Source organism: Tachysurus fulvidraco, chromosome 6 (genome assembly GCF_022655615.1).
Source record: "Tachysurus fulvidraco isolate hzauxx_2018 chromosome 6, HZAU_PFXX_2.0, whole genome shotgun sequence".
Classification (NCBI taxonomy): domain Eukaryota; kingdom Metazoa; phylum Chordata; class Actinopteri; order Siluriformes; family Bagridae; genus Tachysurus; species Tachysurus fulvidraco.
This window is the reverse complement of record NC_062523.1, coordinates 15926859-15943990: the sequence shown is the minus strand read 5'-3', so window position 1 is coordinate 15943990 and position 17132 is coordinate 15926859. Positions and strand designations below refer to the sequence as shown.

General features: G+C 36.0%; 1 protein-coding gene across 5 annotated transcripts in view; it reads right to left on the bottom strand.

Annotated features, from left to right (window-relative positions):
* si:dkey-91i10.2 (uncharacterized protein LOC555224 homolog) overlaps nt 1-16425 on the bottom strand; it is a 36830-nt gene extending 20405 nt beyond the window's left edge. For 2 of the 5 annotated variants that reach the window (XM_027164418.2, XM_047814856.1), the window contains exons 1-2: nt 3849-4080; nt 631-766 (exon numbers count right to left, since the gene is read on the bottom strand). The gene's annotated coding sequence lies outside the window, so the exon portion shown is untranslated. Of the gene's footprint in view, nt 1-630; nt 767-3848; nt 4081-16202 lie in introns of those variants that run through there. The other 3 variants (XM_047814853.1, XM_047814854.1, XM_047814855.1) reach the window with 3 other exon arrangements.
* Between the last annotated feature and the right edge of the window lie 707 nt (nt 16426-17132).

The window sequence follows — 17132 nt, the reverse complement described above, 5'->3', positions numbered from 1 at the left end:
AAAACACGAGTACAATAGACAGAGTAACAGAAAAATGAGACGAGAATAGGTAATCTCAGAAGAGGAGCTCTGTTGATAAACAAAGGGCTGGTAATAAGGCTGGATTACACTAAGGAGCAGATGGCTAGATGACTCATTCATCACTGGTAAATGAGACTGAGAGACCTGCACGAGAGGGAGAGAAGAGAGAGACTATATGCTACCCTTACCTTGAGGTACAGTAAGCTTCATAAATATAGCCTCAGAAGTACACACCCTGACACAAAATCTGAACAGTTCACATCCTAGGAGCAGTACAGACCTGGTTCATTCCACACAACATCCATTAGTTACAATCTTTACCTAAAGAATAACTATCATTCTAGATAACAGACAAAATATACACTACATCAGCCCCATGAAGAAATTCAAACATGTTCAGTAACAAGGGTATTTTCGAAAATAATGGAATTTGAGATATTCAGTTTTAGTCTATGTACAGTACTTGAAATTCTTCAGTAGATAGTTGTGAATTCCTTTCTCTCTTGTCCTTGCTTAAGCAGGATTATAGGATGCTCAAGGTCATGTCCATGAGCATGCATGCCTTAGCAACAGTAAGAAATGTCTGTAAAGAGAAAGACAAAATACAACCTTGTCCTTTGTTGTTGAAAATGACTGGAGATGGGCTCAAAGCAGGGGGGCATCACGTGAACATGCCCCCAGTTCTGGGATTCTGGGACCCATTTGTCCAGTAATGGTTTTTCATATGAAGGTGTGGAGGTAACAGCTGGAGGTGTGAGAGGGAGGGAGAGGAATAAACAGAGGGAGGGACAGTAAGTCATCAGTTGTCATCTTGATGTATTTCAGACTACTGTTCTTTTCACCAAAGGAAACAAAGCCTAGCTAGGACTTGTCCAGTGTTACAACATTTACATACACTGCCATTTTCCTAAAATGACATGCATACAGTACAAATACGTACATAATCTCTGTTACAAGTGATTAATAATTATTGCTAGCAATTTAAGTTTATCAAGGTTAATAAGTGGTTTTGTTTCATGGAATAATATCCGTACAAATTCAGGGAACATTTCCTGGTTGAATTTTAAATGTCTTGAGGCAAAAATGCTCACTAATACCGCTTTTTCCCCAAAAAGAACCGGGTGCTGGTTCAGAGCTAGTGCTGGTGCTGGTTCAAAGTTGGTTCCACTGGCAAACCTTCTATGATGGGGAGAGTGGCTCAGTGATTAAGAGTCATCGGAAGGTCGGCATTTCAAGCCCCAGCACCTTTGAGCAAGGTCCGTAACAATCTCTATTGTATCATGGCTGACCCTGCTTACTGACCCCGAACATCCTCCCAAGCAGGGACATGCAACAAAATAATTTCACTGAGCTATAAATTATATGTGATAAAAGACTTTTTCTTCTATGGAGTAATAATGAATTTAAAATAATTTTAAAATAATGTGCTGCTTGAACCATCCACACTGCATTAACAATAACAGTAAGTGATAATGTGACACATTCCCTACAACTTTTATCAACACATCATCTCAGCAAATTCTATTTAGCAAAGACTTCACATGGTGACATTTCATGCAAAATATGTTTGTGGTATTTTTACAAAAAAAAAAAAATGATGCTGAGGAACAGAACTGAGAGTCACGGATACAATATTCAAGTGAAAAAGTAAGAGTTTCACCTTTTTTTTCATTTGACCCTTTCTGAAAAATTTTTTCACAGTTTTTAGTTTTTGCAGTTTTTATATCAATTGCTTAAATATTTTATTTAGAACTAATTTAAATAAATCCACCCTACACCCCCCACACACTCCTAGCCTTTACATGCTTGATTCATAAGAAAATATTCATCCTTCCTGAAAGTGTGTTCCTGTCTGCGTTGCTACGCGCTAAGTTGCTAAGTTACCGCCATTCACACAAATATATCTTTTGAATAATATCAATGGCAGGAAGCTGCTGATATGGATCCCGTTAAACCTGGTGCCGTTGTGGCACTTGAATGATTATTGCTTCGATTGAAGCATTTCCACATTCTACAACAAAGCATGTAATGTTCCTGTTATTGAATAAGATAACCGACTACTGTAACCAAAACAAAAACAGCTTTGAATGTATTCCACAGAAACTGTTTCCTTTTTAAAAACCAATCCAGAACTGGAGCATTTTCTGCCTCCAGTAACCCAAAACTACAACCCATGAAGAAGAGAATACATTTAATTACAAGGAGAATACATTCATCATCTCAAAGAAAAGTTTCATCTTAAAAAAGTTTTTTTGTTTGTTTATTTTATATCTTTAAAAATGATGTTTGAGGGAATTGATGTTAACTAAACCAGCATACTTAGAGTTGTAAATCCATAATTTATTGTGCAACACATTGTCATTGTACAGTACTTCTCTAATTAGTGGAGATTAAAATGAATAAATCTTAAAACTGCATGTACAGACTTAAAAACTATCTGAGTAGACTAGAAATCACTCTGAGGACAACAACCTCCTCATCAGAACACAGTTGTCGGCCTGTATATTTATAATCACTCGCTCTAATGTCACCCAAATGAGGATTGGTTCCCTTTTGAGTCTGGTTCTTCTCAAAGTTTCCTTCCTTTCCATCTAAGGGAGTTTTCTTTGCCACAGTCACCTCAGGCTTGCTGATACTGATAATTCTGATACTAATCTTTAATTTGTGTATTATATTAAACTCTGTGTAATATTAAACTTTTTGTATTCATTTTTTTTTATATTCTGTAAAGCTGCTTTGAAACAATGTCCATAGTTAAAAATGCTATACAAAAGAAATGAGTCGAATTTGAATTAAATTGAGCTAGAAATCACTGAATAAATAGAACATTAAAATATTAGAAGTTAAAATGTAGAAAAATTGGCAGAAAACAACTTCTAATCAATGCTGCATGAACGCATAATGTGACAATGATTTATGAAAATTCATTAGGACTAGCTGCCTCTATACCTGCGAAATAGTCCTCAGCATAATACATTACTTGTGGCTAATTTTAACGCGTCCCGATACTATAGTATACAGCATACTTTTTTAATATTCTATACATACAAAATAACAAATATACATATGATCTATTTCCAGCGTTCTTCCTCTCTTGCTGTGCTCCACAGGATTAAACACTAGGTCATATTTTGCCAGTGTTTGCCACTCTAACATGCTACCAACTGCACTGAAGTGTGAACAGTCCAGCCATCGTCCAGAGATCCAGGACTGGATTATCAACGCACGCTCAAATGCAAACACACATAAATCAATGAGATATTTCATTAACGCAAATGGAGGCTGTCCACTGAGGCTGTATCCAGTGTATTGTGTGAATGGGTTGCTGTAGAGCTTTTTAGCTTGTTAAAACTAGACCACTATTCTAAATGTGGTGAACAGACTGACCCCTCACCCCCCATCGTCACGACAACAGAGTGGTGGGTCAGTGAAGCATGACTACACAACTTCTTATAACAGAGGCATCGTGTGACGAGGCTGAATGAACACACTCATATCAGCTCCATCCTCTCTGCTTTACTTTCTGCTTCTTTTCCACTCCTAGCTAGCTCGCTGTCTCCATCCATAACATTCATCTCGTCCATGTGTAAAAAAACATCTTGTTTTTCCTTTTTTGAAACATGTTATCCAGGTGTACATAACAAAAGGCAAACAATTTTCCAATCAGGTGATTGTGTAACTCATTACATGAACAGTATGCATGAAACATTACTATTAAACAAAAAATATTACAATCAATAATCAATTATTTAACATCTTCAACCCTTAAGAATATCAACAACCACAAGATTAAAGCAAAATTAAAATGTGAATAAAGATCCAAATACCTGTTACTGAAGTTCATATAATTCATCAAGTAATATCCAGAATTGCCATCTCACCCCATGGTCCTATCCAATACGCAGAAAATGTTAACAGGACACTAAAAAGCTAAACTAGGATTGGAGGAAGCCCCCTACGTGCAGCGTTTGGGAGAGTGAGAGCGCTGTGAGGTGTGTTCCAGTCTGATGTGAGATCAGCATGTGAACACTCTCAGGTCCCTCTGCTATTGTTACAGCAGAGAGCTCTTCACTGAGCATGCTCCAATACAGCACGTTGGCATGGGAACAACAGAAACACAAGGCTGTCCAAAAGGACCTCTGAGCCACATCTACCCTCTTTATCTCCCCCACCTGCTATCCCAAGAGGGCAGTCCTTGTTTTTGTTTTCTTGAGTATTCTTTTTTTCCGTAAGACAAACCTCGGAAACTGTGAACATGAGACTATGTCTACCACATTCTGCATATACAGACGTATAATAAGCTAATGTACTGTACTCTGGTAGGAGCTGGTCAATCTGCATGGCTATACTAGCAGCCAGTTATGCTCTTTTATCTTTCAGATGAGCTGTCGATTTTGGCAATATTTCAATCTTTTTAATATTTAATGTCTTTTCATTTCACTCCATTTAATCTAACAGATAGATGATGATGATGTGCTCTGAAATTAATGAATAAATTATGTTAATCTGAAACATCTCATAGACTTCCATATTGCATAATGAAGCAGACAAGAAAAGGAAAATGGAATTCTATTCCATAAAAAAAGAGGACAGTTTTTTTTAGTTTTTTTTTTTAATGGAATGCACCAAAAACAAACTCGTTCACTATCGGAACTTACTGCAGGATGCTGCATCATTCCTCTGGATTCCTATGGGACAGCTTTCAAAGTGTATTGGCTTTGCAGTGTAACTGCAGTATGCCGAGCCATATGGGGGCGGCTAATCCTCTCTGCTACCACATACGTTACCAGCAAAGAAAAAACAAACAGCTTGAGTGTGTGAACTAGACGTCAAACTGAGGCTGTCAATGTGCCATAATGTCAGGTTCAGCATGTCTGAAACTTAAAGCAGGCTGAGGGAGTTCCTCATTATTTGTATAAGTGGCAGTGATCCATTACTGTAACAAATAAGCGGCATTCAGCAGCTCCATTCCACCTCCTCTGGGAGAGTGTACAGTATATATTTACTATATATTGTTGTTTCAAGGCTGCTGACTGGTCTCATGTCAGCAAAAGTCTACAGCAGCTTACTTTGATGGTTTTCACTAAAACAAGATAGATTAATAACAGCAAAAAAGAGGAAATAATCGGATATTAAAGGTAAATCAGTAATAAAGAAATGTGTGCTTTTTTCACACTGGAAGTGAATGATTTTGATAAGTGTGAAGAAAACTGAGAATCAGGACGAAGCTCGCACAAACAGGATAACTCCATACAGACAATAACATGAGCTCAGAATCAAATCAGGGACCCTACAGCTGTGAGACTGTGCACAGCCGTGCTGTCCAACTGCAATATTTAACAAACAAATGAACCGTCCTTGGTTATGGCAATACTGGGCTTTGTGAATGAATGAGCAATCAAACAAACCCCATTTATTAATTATTGTGTTTCTTGAGCACCCTGACAACAACAGATGCAAAATGATTCCTACAGATGTGTTAATAATTCAAAGCAGCAAAAATCAACAACAAAATAAAATACTAGCAATTATTTTGCTCAAGATATCCTGTGATTGCAATATGTTTTTAGACTTATCATGCAGCCCTAATTGCATAATAGTTTGTATGCTTACACTGCAGAGCTTTGTGCCTCTGGACTTGGTTATATGTGTCTAAATGTATGTTATATTTTAAAGCTCCCTCAGTTCTGTACAGAGCTTCCAGCTTAACACACTTCAGTATCGTTCTCAAGCCCATAAATGCATCAGTCATCAGTTTAATTGCACAAAAGGGTCCTATCAATTTTATATGTCAGATTTATGAGGCTTGTAGAAGCATAATACAGTACATTTTGATTTGACAATCTGCTGAATTCAAATGAATTAAAAATAAGCTCTAACTTTGATACTAGTTGTAGTTAAACAAAGTCCTAGTACATATAAAGAGAAATCATCTATTGCTCTTTAAATCAAGACTTTAGACACAAGACATGTAAGTAATTAAGATTTAGGACATCCTGCAGGTCATTCCCTGAGTCTTTATACTGCAGTCTATCATATTAGGGTCCCGAGGCTAGGTGATAAAACAGGATTGACTGATGGCCTTGTAACTGAGGCGACCCATTACAGAGCACTGGCACATGTGGCCGTGAAGCATCACAGCCATAGAGGCTGCTATCACAACTACAAAAGACCATTCCTAATTTATGAAGGTTCTACCATGTTGTTAATAATTTATACACAGCTCCACACAGTGGTCATACAGACACTGCATCTCCGAGTCTAAAAGACATTCTTTCATCATCATGTGTATCTATATTTAGAATTGCATATGATCAACAGAGGAGAAGCAAAAAGTGACTATGATATTAATGTAGCAAAGCTATTTCAAATAATAATGTTCACAAAAGTAACTTAAAATTTCATAACACTGGGCTGAATTTTATTTTAAATTATAGAGAAAGCATATATGCAGTATCTATGCAGAAACCTCCTCTGTCATACACACAAGATTAGCTTTCAGGCTTTTATTATAAACTATATATATACTGTCTCTCAAAAAAAAAAACTCTGTCCCAATATAAACAATTCGTTGTCTGTCAATGAGTAAATGCAGAATGGAGCAGAAGTACCCAGATCAAACAAATACATCAAACTGTTATTTAGTCTGATGCAAGACATTACAAGACTTGCTTTACAAACATCTCTGGTCTTAATCTCCAGCCAAACATGATATACAAAAACACACAGGCAATATGATAGGAAAGGCAAAAACGTGATGATGGTATATTTGGTGAGATTTTGTGTCTCCTCCTTATATTGTCAATTACAGAAAAGTCACATGATAGCATGTGAGATTTAAACATGTTTTAAGATACAATATTTAACCTGTACTGTAGTGCAGGTGCTTTTATTTTCATCGCATATGGTGACATTTTTTATACTAATAATTAATTATTTCACAATGTCACATGTTTACTTGTAATTATAGAGTCATTTCAGGGCATGATGTTAATTTATTTATTTTATTTTATTTTATTTACATGTGATCACATTTTATTCATACAATCATGAACAAAATCATGAGCACATGTGATTTTCACTTCCTGTATGGCACGATAGAAAGAGACAATTACTGTAAGTAACTGCTAGTTAAATCTATTACTACATTAAATAATTAAATAAATTACTACAATAACTGCTAGTTAAATCTGCTTTCCAGACCTACTTGATCCATCCTCATGCCCTACTTCTGGTTGGAGTATTCATCACTCACTGCTGCTATGAATGAACCCACACAGATAGCCTACAGATACATGGGATTGCTGTGGATGGTACCACTTAAGACGAGTGGAAGCAGGAAAATAGATTTCAACTGCAATTTCCACTATCAGTTTTGCACTCAAGTCTCCATCATTGAGCAGCTGATAACATCAACAAGATAAAATATTAAACTATATCTATAATATATTTCCTGGTTATAGAATTGCACTTTTTGACCTTTTGAATTAAAACATCAATTCATCTCAAATATAGTTAGTATGGCATGTGGGCCATCTAGTCTTTAGTTTGTTTCATACACAGACAGAATCCTTAGGCAGAACTAATGCACTACAACCTGTCCAGTGAATAGCCCACATAATCAGATGAGTTAGATTTATAAAGTCATAATAATCTTATCTAGTGGAATAGGAAGCATTTACACTTGGGATTTGTGAAAGCATATTAATCACATACTGCCAGTTAAATGCAAGAGTATTTCTCAAGTGTTCATATTATTATTATTATTGTTATTGTTATTGTTATTATTATAGTTTTGTGATTTCCTTATTGCTAAATCATTCAAAGCAGAAATGTAGGGATGTGAAATGCACTGAAATGAAGCTATGCATTACTAGTGACCTGAGGTATGCATTTAAAAATAATGGATATAGTCTTTAAAAGTTCAGTTTAATAAGTCTTACTCTCATGTGGTATGGTTTTAAAGCTAAGGAAACCTCTAGGTACACTACCCATTCATTCACATTCTCAAAACTCTCTAAAATACTTTATGGGTATTTATGTATAGAAATATTCTAGAATTTACACATTTATGTTTCTTCAAATTTCTTCTCACCTGCCAACCACCATCCAGCTCTTCCCTAATATACAGCAGCTACCACAAGAGGAGGGCGAAGCCCAACACACATTTCTTCCATGACATCTAAAGCCAGCCAAGCATTTCCTTTCTGCTTACTCCATGTTACAGGAAAATGTAACACACACTGTAATGCACATAGAGCACTGAGAAGCACTGATATTTGAAAGCACTAGATGATAGCGCTAGTGCTAGTGCATCTCCGAGTCTAAAAGACATTCTTTCATCATCATGTTTATCTATATTTAGAATTGCATATGATCAACAGAGGAGAAGCAAAAAGTGACTATGATATTAATGTGTTTTAAGTACTTTTTACCTTAAGTGGATTTTTTTTAATGCACATTATGTTAATTAATTATTAGTATGTTTTAAAACATATATATATATACTATATAGATATCATCGAGAAATGACTAAATTACAGTAATTATTCTATTGCAGATTCCTTTTTTACATCACAAAGCAGTTTTTACATCACAAAAACACAACATGATCACCCAAAATTGCTCGAGCAAACATTCCCAGTGCACACCAGAGTTACCAAATGAAGGTAATGACCCAGTTATGTGCTTCCCCAGCAGCATGGAAAGTTTGATTAGTTCATTGATGAAAGAGACAGAAGTAAGTCAATATTTCTCTAATGGTAACAGCCCACACATCCCCAAATAACGATGTCTCTTTCTGACTTTGTGTTGTTGAATAGGACTGAATTCACAAAATAAATATTGTATATTTTTAAGTAGATAAATAATTGGATAGATAATTCATTCATTATACAAGTATCTTCATAGTACTTGTTTTCACTATGATCCTATAAGTTCCTAATGCTTCAACTGAATAAACAGCCCTCAGTAGCTCCATATCATAATTGTAATTACACCACAGTGTATTTGTGGGCACATCAGTGGTTTCTAAAAATGAACATGCACATAAAACATCAAAATATTGCAGAAGTAATATCTTATCCCAGCAAAATATCACGCCAATTTAGTTAAGATTGAGTTATAAAAACTATAAAAAAATCTCTCTCCTAGTTACTGTACTTCACTCTTTCTGTCGTTTAAGTCTGTATATACAGAACCAGGTTCCACTGCATGTTCTTTAGGACCCCTCTTAGCTTAGCAACAGCGTTTATATAATCAATGGCTCATAACATATGTACACTCATTTAACAGAACTGTCTTAAATATCCCTATTGGAAGCATTCAGTAAAAATCTTTATGATAATAAGAGAACATGAGGGCTAATTTTGATGCACTGATATTTACATAACAAAAGAAAGGTTTCACATGGCCTTTCAGTGCACAAAAAAGTAGAATATAAAGTACATTCAGGCTCAATGGGGTTTGCAGATGAACCTAGAAAATGGGCAGGGATGACTTTATTACCTGCACCGTGGTCATTTCATTTTCGATTTTGTTGAACACATACATAATGCTGCATTTTTATGGAAATACTGAAAAAAATCTCCAAGGAACAGTTGACACTGGACTGCACAATGTCACCAAAAGCATACAGAGAGAATCAAATTTTTCCATCATCGAATGGCACAAAGGAAAAAAGAATAATATAGCAGTGGATCAAAATCTGTGATGAGTTTTGAAAGTCATTAATATCCATCTGTTAGCTTTTCAAATCAAATTAATTGAAAGCCCCTGCTGTGAATAAAGGAGAATATTCAGTTATTCAGTCATCCGCCCTGGCTAGTGTATTTGATAAAATGCTCAGCAGGGAAGGTAAAATGCTCTGCATGGCTATTTTCTCTTTCTCAGAATCTACACCAGGCAGCCAGAGAGCTAAAAGAGAGAGACTTGCATTCAGGCAACTTAATCAGTACCCAGCAGTTTTATAAAATAGTAATATAATTATATAGACTTCAACTAGGACCAGTATAAATGCAACACAGCCAAGTAGAGTTTGCTCACATCATCTGCCAAAACTGCTTAAACACAGTGGACGTCCAGTCTGCAACTCAGCTCCATTAAGCCTTATCTAGCAATTACAAAAGGTTCTGACCTGAATTCTCAATAATCCTAAATTACATAGCAAACCATTTCACACACACTGGCAGGGACCTGGCAACACAAAATGTGCCTGAACTGTCACCCCATAATGTAACCAATTAAGTAGATAATCTGTACTGCTATTAAACATAATTTAGCTGCATAATATTTTAACTGATTATTAATGGTTTCTAAATGTAGATCTGGCATGCTATGCTGTCAAATGCTGTTACCTATAAATTCACATAAACGATAACATACGTTCTCGATTTAGCTTGAAATGATAACAAATCCTGAAATGATAAACTATCTCGATTTAACTCAAGGTGTTAGAGACTTTTTTCTACTAATGATAACACAAATCCAACTCATCTCCTACTGACCATTATGTTTTATAAGCAATATAAATGTTGTCATGCTGAATTTAAGCTATGCTATGAGATAACTAAGGAATAATACCTGACTGGGTGTGGTGTTATAGACAAATATCAGTGACAGGATGATGTAGAGTGGTTAGATCAAAGATTTTTATTTTTTTAAATAAATCAATTTATAATTAACATTAGATTATGTTGAGTTTCCGCTATACAATTGAGTTGGCACTAAAGAATTAATGACAGAACAACAGCATGAACACGAACTACTGTAGTAGTAGCCCTTACTAGTGCAAATTAATAAGTAACAAAAATTTCTAACGGAGAATTCAACAGCGTTTTAGTATAACTGAACAACTTGTTTAATTCGCTTTCTTTTATACACAAATCTTAGTTTGTTATACTGATGACTTTCTTACACAGGCTAAGATCATTTGTTGCAGGTGGTTTTATTTAGCGAGACAGGTCCTGAACCATGCGTCAAATGTATGACAGTTAGCAACCTTTCACAGAGCCCATGTAAAACTACTAGGAGCTGTAAGACTTGTCATGTCTAATAAAACTAATCACTGTAAACCTTGTGTGCAGAAAGTGAATCAATCAACATGGCAGGTTTCAATAGTTCTAAATACTAAAACCCAATTATGATGCTATTAAAATAGGTTTTATCCATTTTGCTCTTTCAGGCTAAAAACATTCAGCCATGAGATTACCCTTGTTAAAATAAAGGACGTGAGCTAATTATGCCAGACTGCCGCTGGGAATTCATGGTCAGTGGTCTCTGTGAAATGAGAGAACTGACTGATACTGCTCTGCCTGCAGGGCCTGGTGCTCCAACAGACACTCTGTAAAAGGAAAAAAAAACATTCCTGTCTTTCTCGTTCACAATCATGGTGCACAATGCAATGTACACAAAAAATACCAGTTAGAGCCAGTGGCTGCTTCTGCTCTCATTCAGCAAATCTTTCTCCTGCATCAGGGTTTTTATTTTATTATTTCTACAAACAAAGCTTTCAGGTTCACATAAATGTTATGTAAATGTATTCCATCCTTCAATACACAATATATCAATCTATATATTCTGTGTAAGCCCATGAAATACCACTGGTGGTGGTATTATTTGTATTATTAAATGGCCTTAAACTTTCCAATCCTAGAACGTAATTTGTTGAGTATATTCACTCATAGGAACACCTGTAGGCCGAGATGTTTTTTCTTGTCAGTCTGTGTCAATACTAAGACTGTTGGCTGTGAAAATCTCAGATTCTGAAATACTACTATATGACATGTAATGACATACAAACCTATCATGTGTGTGTGTGTGTGTGTGTGTGTGTGTGTGTGTGTGTGTGTGCGTGCGTGCGTGCGTGCGTACGTGCGTGCGTGCGTGCGTGCGTGCGTGTGTGTGTGTGTGTGTGTAGCCAGCCACCACATATTTTCTGCTCATGCTCTATATTTAACTCCACAATTATTGGCACCCTTCAGAGAAAGATGCATAAAAATGTATTTTTTTATTAATTTGCATAAGTGCATTTTAAAATATAATGTAAATTGAGAATGTCACAGGGCATAGAGATAGAACTGTCCTCTTCTACATATATGAGCTATGTGCCCAAATTTGACCATCAGTGTTCTAGAGAGAGAGAGAGAGAGAGAGAGAGAGAGAGAGAGAGAGAGAGAGAGAGAGAGAGAGAGAGAGAGAGAGAGAGAGAGAGAGCACATCCAGAGAGCAGAGTCAATTAACTCGAAGACAGATTTATCATATTATGTCTTTCTAATTGTGCAGTGTGTAATGTCCTGCCGCATTACAGTGATATGTTGATATGATGGGTCAAGCTGAACAGATTAAATCATTTCTCCCAGCTTTGAGCCACCAGGATCTGACACTTAGAATGAAGCCTTTTTGAGTGTCTTTTTATAAGGAATTAAGGTAAAAGTCATCTATCACCACACGTCTGTGACTGCTAATTTAACAGAAACAGCAGAGTTTATTCAGCTGACAGGCGGAAGAGGTGAAACACTTGCCAAAATTTAGACTGGGAATACATATAGTGCAAATGCCAGAGGTGAATTCATTTCTGTGAGATTTATTTCTTAGTGATTTCAAAGTAGTATAAATTTATATTCAACATTGTGGATATTGCTGGAAAGACAAATAAACAGGGTGATAAAACAGAAGTGCAGTGAGTCAGGTTGGTTTCCATCATTAACACCAAAACTTAAGCTACTTCATGCGATGCATTTGATAAGGTGTAATTCAACTCTATTTTTAATTATATAGGGATAAATAATTATTTGGGAATAAACCTAATTTGACATTATAAATATATAATAAAAGTTTATCAGATGTGGAATAAATAAATAAATAAATAAATAAATAAATAAATAAATAAATAAATAAATAAAGTATCTACAATAATTTTTTATTTCACTGAAGAAAAAAATAAAAACACAATTACATTTACATTTGCAGCATTTGGCAGACATCCTTATCCAGAGCGAATTGCTTTTAAGTCTCTATCATTGAAAACATTAACTCTGGTTCACTAGGTTACAGACTTAAGATACCATGAGCCTAAAACACTGTTCAAAGTTTAATTTATTTATTTGTTTGTTTGTTTTTTAAATACACACATACAACAAACAGGGGAAAGTGCTAGTTCAAGTATTTCATGAAGAAGTAAGTCTTCAACTGTCGTTTGAAGATAGTCAGTGGTTCAGCTGTCTGCACACCTCATTTCCAGAACAGAAAAGAGTCGTTGTATACCTACCTACCTCGTACCCTGAGAGATTGTGAAACCAGTCAAGCAGTGCTGGTAGCTCTGAGGGTGCTATGTGCATTGTGATGAGTGATAAGAGCTTTGCGATAAGAGGGAGAGGTCCATTTTTGGCTTTGTAGGCAAGTATCAGTGTTCTGAATCTGATGCATGCAGCTACTGGATGAAAAGGGAGGGAGCGCAGCAGCGGGGTGGTATGCAAGAACATTGGCAGGTTGAAAACAAGTCATGCAGCTGCTGTTTGAATTATTTGTAGAGGACGAATTCTGCCAGCAGTGAGTTGCAGTAGACCAATATTGAGATGACAAGGGACCAAACAAGTACCTGTGCAGCCTGTGTGGACAAAAAATGTCAGAATCCTTATAATGTTGTAGAGAAGAAACCAACATTAGTGTGTCACATTACCAACATACAAAAGACAGTTGATTGTCCATGGTTACCCAAAGGTTGCGAGCTATTACTGAAAGGTAGATCACATCGTTATACAGGGATATTGCAAGATCATGACCGGGGGATGAATCACCTGGGTATGATCAGCAGTTTAGTTTTTCTGTGATTGAGCTTCAACTGATGAGCCGTCATCCACGATGAAATGTCTGCCAGACATGCTGTGATCCGAGCAGACGCTGTGGTATCTGAGGGCAGGAAGGGGAAGATAAGTTCAGTATCTGAAAAGAACTTGACTAGTAGTGTAGGGTAAGAGGCAAGATCTGCATCGAGTTGTGATTTCTTCCACTTTCTCTCTTAGCTCTCTTCGATTGCTGCGCAACACGTCTGAGAACCAAGGTGCAGAGCAAGGTTTTCTTGGGCTTAGTGGACAGAGGACAGAGAATGTCCATAGTTGAGGAAATAGAGGAAAGGAAAGTGTCTGAGGCTGAGTACAAGGGTAGAGAGGAAAAGGAGTCATGATCAGGAAGAGATGAAAGAGTGCCAGAATCTACAGAAGAAGGGGAGACAGAGTGGAGGTTGTGGCAGGTAAGAGAGAGATGCTGAAAGTTGGTTTTGGGTAGGTAGGATAGGGAGAGTGATGGTGATGATAAGAGATGTGAAGTGGGGTAGCAGTCATTTCTGCAGCTGGGAAAGGATAGATGAAAACCAGGTCCAGAACATTTCCACTCCTGTGTGTGGGGAGGCAACTGTTGAGCGTCAGGGAGAATGAGTCCAGAAGATTCAGGAAGGAGGGGATTGAAGCTTGTCAGATGGGAGGTTGAAATCTCCAAGCACTGTCAGGGGGGTGCTGTAAGAAGGGAAAGCACTGTGCAGTGTGTCTACTTCTTCCAAGAAGTCATGGTGGTAGCCAAGGAGGGTGGTAGACAACAATATTGACAAGGTTGACTGGAATGGTAAATGTAACAGTATGGAATTTGAAAGAGGAAATGTGAAACATCTCCTTGACAACAGTAGACCTGTAAATCTACAATTACACAATCACTTACCTATTACTCCTCGTGTGACCCCTGCTAATACAATGGACACTAAGCAGCCTAAAGTTCAGATTTGGTCCAATGATTTATGGATAACTACTAGTGTCTGTCTGGCTTTAAATGAAAAGTGTCCATTAACACAGTCATCAGTCCACATCAACTGAACTCTGCTTATGGAGTCTAAACCTTCACTGGTCTTCTATACTGCAGACTTTTAAATTAAGTTTAGTGCTATTGACCGAATTTAGCGAGCTATCTTTCACAGAAAAACACAAAGTCATTGAGACCCAATCACCCTACATCAGAAGACAGATAAATCTTGCTTAACACTGTATGAGCAAGAGAGATTTTTCTCTTAAATTAGAATGTAAATGATGTATGGTGCTCTACAATCATAGTGTGTATTGAGATAAGTAAAATTACTTTAATTTAAAAACAACTGGCTCCTCAATGTCTCTCTGACAAAAGATTTTACTATGTTTAATACGCTGTTTAATAAGATATTTTTTAAATCTTTAAAGCATTTGTTTATTTTTGCTATAGTATGGACATTTAAATGTCTAAAATGTTTGTATTAAATTAGAATGAATTTATGATATACCTTTTTTCACACCCTCAAAAAGAAACATCACTAGATCATTTAAAAGACCCACTTCTCTCCACCTGGCTGCCATACACACTGTAGATTTTACATCTACGCAATTAAAAAAATGTTGACTTAAGAAACATTGAAAACTATTTTGTTTGTCCCTCTGTTGACCCTTATAGGTTGTGATTAACAAAAGAAAAGTCATAGAATATTGCAGCAAATCCGAGAGAGTATGAACAGGTGAGTATAAAAGTATTGGAATATTTTTACCACAAAACATATAAAAAGAAATGTAAAAAAACATACAAATCTGAAAATGTAAAAATTAATGAAAGTATTTTTACATAAGGCATGTTGAAGCAGATTATATAATAATAATAATAATAATAATAATAATAATAATAATAATAATAATATTATTGTTGTTGTTATTAATAATAATAACAACAACAACAACAACAACAACAATAATAATAATAATAATAATAATAATAATAATAATAATAATAATAATAATACAAAATTAATAATAGATATCTAATTAATGCAGATATCTTTAAATTTACCCTAAATTCTGTGCTTCACATATGGCAGTATATCAGAATTGTTATATCTGTAATGTATGTGATCAAATATACTAAAACACTGAACATAATTTTAATCCTGTTCTAGCTACAAGATACATGATGAACCATCACGACTCACCTCTTCTGCACCCATCCTGCTAGAAATGCCCTTGATTATGGATATGAACATAACGTACCAAACAAAAAACAAAAACAAAACGTGCTTTTAACACATCCGAACCGCTGCAGTTGATGGTAAGCATGATAACATGTTAACATTAACCGGCTGGTGCACTGTTTACATTAGCATATGCGCGTGGGTCACTTACAACAAGCGCGTGCTGTTGACTGGAACCAAAGTCCACCGATTCTCAGTTAAAACCCGAATGACCACCGTGTTGTCTCCCTCAAGACGGTAGTGCTTATATCCACCTTAGGACACTTGCCCACGATCACGTCGTCCAGCTGTGTACTTTTCTCTAAACTACATTTTCACTGAGCTAGAGGCGGGCAGAATAGGCTAAGCTACTGTACCAAGAGTGAAAGCAAAGGATCAGGCCATAGCAATTAGGTTACCATAGAAACGGATACAGACATTTCTCATTGGCCAGTGAGAAAGAGTCTCTCTCTCTCTCTCTCTCTCTCTCTCTCTCTCTCTCTCTCTCTCTCTCTCTCTCTCTCTCTCTCTCTCTCTCTCTCTCTCTCTCTGTCTCTCTCTCTCTCTCTCTCTCTCTCTCTCTCTTTCTGTGTCTGTGTGTGTGTGAAACAAAAAATTATAATATTATAATAATATATGTGTAATTTTATAATTACAAAAATATATTATATATTAAAAATATATTATTGTAAATATATAATATATATACAAATATATTAATGTAAATATAATGTAAAATAATAACTTTGGTTACTAAAATACAAATTGGTATTAAATTGCTCTTCTTAAAAAAAAAAGATTGTGATTAATCAACTTACTTATTGCTTTACATCCTTAATGATGTTGCATCTGTGTGAACTGTGCAATATCCATCACATCCATCACATTTCTGATTGTTTTTTTTTTTTTTTGACTCAATAGACAGATTCAGCAGCAGTAGCTAGTGAGCATTGATTTTGATGGGGCAAGATGACATTTTTGCTATAGGTAACTTGTATATGAGAGGATGTATGAGGATATTTTATGTCATTTCATTTTAAAAGAATAAATTAGTCTGCGGATTGTTTCCTTTCCTTTCACATCCAAACATACAAAGGTATTT